General features: G+C 37.9%; 1 long non-coding RNA gene across 1 annotated transcript; it reads left to right on the top strand.

Moving 5' to 3' along the window:
* Positions 1 to 261: 261 nt before the first annotated feature.
* LOC143263842 (uncharacterized) lies at positions 262 to 1450 on the top strand. Its single transcript, XR_013037167.1, has 2 exons — positions 262 to 530; positions 732 to 1450. It is a non-coding gene; the product is annotated as an uncharacterized LOC143263842 (long non-coding RNA).
* The last annotated feature ends 2072 nt before the right edge of the window (positions 1451 to 3522 follow it).

The following is a 3522-nucleotide window of genomic DNA, read 5'->3' as shown; positions in this document are numbered from 1 at the left end:
CTCTTAATTTAATTATTTCATTGTTTGCACACGCACGTTTCTTTGAGAATAAATCGTAAAGCAAGGGGTTAAGCAAACGAAAAGAGAAGAAAGAACAATAACGAAACAAAAGGGAGAAGTTAGTGAATGTTCCAAATTCTGCAGCTCCATCTCAATCACCAAATAATTACCGAATAATGATCAAATATGCCTAATTAAAGAATCGCGAGGAGGAAGCGTAACAATGAGAAAAGAAGAAAAATGGAGGAAGTGGGGACAAGTAGCGGCAGTGTCGTGCGTACTACGGACATTGTATTCGAGCGCATTAAACAAGCCACTTGCGCTGGTCCCTCATTCTCATGAGACGCGCGGGCGCACGTGGACAACGCCGGGTCGTGTCCACTGTCATTGCGTGGTTATGCACCGACAACAACAACGACGAACGTCGATGGCAACGGCGCGGCGCGGCGCGACGCGACGTCTAAACGCGTGTGTACGTTGCCGCTACCAGTGACGTCGTCGCGTGCGTTCTCTCGCCACAATACAACCACGTAAGTATACTGTTATATCTGTGTTTCCTGCGGCGCGTTGGCTCGCGAGTGGGCGCCCCTCCGGCAATTTCTGCGTACAAACAAAGCCTGCTGGGCCACCGTAAAATGCGTCTCCGTGCTTAAACGGCCGATCAACGGCACGCCGAGGAAATTTGTATGGCCTTCGTTCTTGTCAAATTCGTTAACGTTTCCCTTTGCCAGCGGCGTGACGTGACGAGGCGAGACGAGGCGAGGCGAGCCGAGGCTTCGTCCCTGCTTTCTACGCGCGTGCTGCGTTTCCGCTCGAAGATCCTCCTCCACGCAAACGCTGATAGTACAACCCCCGGCGAATACCATTCGATCGAGCAGACGATGCGTTTGTTATTTTAATTAGACCGCGGATCTCCACGCACAACGTATAAATTGTCGAAGTTCACTGCAAAATACAGAAATTATGTAAAAATGTATAGGATCTTTTAATAATTTCGATATGTTGAAAATAATGGAATTATGCAAAATAAACTATATGTTGTTGTAAAATGTAATAACGTAACAATGATATTAGGCGAAGCGTTTATTAATACTGAAATAATCTTTATACAAAATGAAAGTAAGAAACAGAAATTAAATTGAATTGAATTGTTCATTTGAATAGTTTTGATTAGTTGAAAATAGTGTAACAATATATAATAACATATGCAATGATACAATATACAATAATATAAGAACGGACGAAGCGTTTGTTATTTTAATTAAACTGCAGAAAAATTTCTGGAAAATAAAAATTGTCAAAGCTTATTGCCAGATGCACAAATTAAGCAAATATAGATTGTTTCTTTTGTTAATTTTGATAAGCTGAGAATAGTGTGAGATTACATAATTGTTGATAATATTTTATCAATTTATTAAATACGTAATTAAAGCACATATAACAATTTCAATCGCTTGTTACTTCTCAATCATCATTCGATCATTCAATACATCGACTCCCACTTCTTTCACATCATTCGATTATTCAATTATACCAATCATACTATCGTAACAATAGTAACCCCACTAAAATACATGTACAATGACAACAGTTACAGTAACATAACAATAAAAAGAGACGAAACGTTTATTAATATAGTTAAACCGATTGATCTTTGTGCGAAATAAAAGGAAGAAACAGTAATGAAATGAAAATAATTGTTCGTTTTAATCACTTAAACGAGTTAAAATTAATACAACAGCATTTTTAAATTCTTTAAATGTATTCATTGCTTTCCATTTGGACTCCGCATTTTTGTTATAAATGCATAAAATCTGCCGTCCAATTATAATAATCCAAATAATCTGTTAAATCACGGACGAAATTGTTGCCGCTTTTCAACAATATTTTAAGAAATCCTCAACTGTTAAAAACGCTAAATATAAACATAACATCCAAACATAAAAAACAAACGATCACCGTGCACTAATTGTAGTTTCATCTTCAAATACACGAGAAAATAACAATAAAACGAACAAAGTAAATCGTGTATTTGCATAAAAATCCGCAGTGGACCGATCGCGATCGATCATCCGGGCAGGATACCAACTCGAAAACTTCCATTACGAATGCTCGCTTTCGATTCCCCGGCTAGTAAAAAGACCGCGACAGAAAAAAGGGGAAGGAGATTCTTCATGGACGTTGAAGCATGCGTGAGCAAAACATTATAATCTAAGGTCACAAGAGCAGCGACGTCGGGGGGTGCAGGAGGATTTATTTTATGGCATGTAATCCCCCGTGTCGAGGTGCGAAAGGCCTGTAACTCTTTTGATGGCACCATGGGGTGTCCGCGCTTCCAAAGCAACCGCTAATTCCTCCCGTGAATGCTCAGTCCTCCACCTTTAAGCCCCGTTCATTGTGCCCGGCGACCCACCAATTGGATTCCTTCGTTTCTTGGCAAGACGCACACCTACGATCGCATATTTCAGCTTTTCCCATCTCGCCACGAAAATTAATGAACCGCTGCCGCGCGAATTCCACCCGTTCCGCGACAGTTTCGAACTGTTTCATTCGCAGAAGCGTGCGGCGTTCACGGCCCTCTTATTCCCAATTAGATTTTTAATTAGTGTACAGTACGTGGCAAAAATATTTCGGATGCCCATCATTTTCCATTTTGCTTTTTTTTTGTGATAATTATAGAATTAAAAGGCTGGAGTTTAATTGTTTTATTAATTAATAAATTATGTACAGATTACCATTGTGCACTTATCATTTGTCACCACAATAGACGATTTAATCCTAAAACGATCCTCTAGGGTTGCCGGCGATCCCACAACATTTTTAATTTGCCTGCAAACGTGTAAATAAATACTAAAACGTTGATGTTTTCATGAGGGATCAAAAGAATTTTCTTTTATAAATTTGTATACTGAGTTTTTGGTTTTCATTATATTTCGAAGATAATAAATAATATTTTAATTATTAGGATATTATTTTGGGTCGTCCGTAAACCGTAATGTTACTTATGCTGAAAAATAGAAGCGGTCGTTAAAAGAGCAAATTCTGGATAAATATCCGAAATAAATGGATTAATTACGAAATGACAAACATATTCTAAAATAATGGATGCAACAAAACAATGCGTACAGAGTATACCAGAAAGGGTGCACGTTGTAATAAAAACAAAGGGAGGGAAACATATTATTACGTATGAATGCAATATAAAGGAAACTTTTTGACACTTTTCTGACAGGTTTGAAATCTAATGCTAGTAGAAATTTTGTTTCCATTGGCAAAATACTGAATCAAGTGCTATTTCAGCACCCTTACAAAACGAATTTTTTATGAAAAACGAAACAATTTTCGGAACAACCCAGTATAAAGATCAAGGTACCCCAATTTCCCCACAAATACCACAAATTAAACAACGTGGCTTAAAGGGTTGAAAGTATCAAATAATGTTTATAAATATCAGTGTTGCAGCTCATGAAAATCATTAAGAGAAGAAAGAAAGTTCGATTTAGTCCTCTACCTTGCAATTTT

The sequence above is a fragment of the Megalopta genalis genome, chromosome 2 (assembly GCF_051020955.1).
Source record: "Megalopta genalis isolate 19385.01 chromosome 2, iyMegGena1_principal, whole genome shotgun sequence".
In the NCBI taxonomy this organism is placed as follows: Eukaryota; Metazoa; Arthropoda; class Insecta; order Hymenoptera; family Halictidae; genus Megalopta; species Megalopta genalis.
This window is presented reverse-complemented; position numbering and strand designations above follow the sequence as displayed.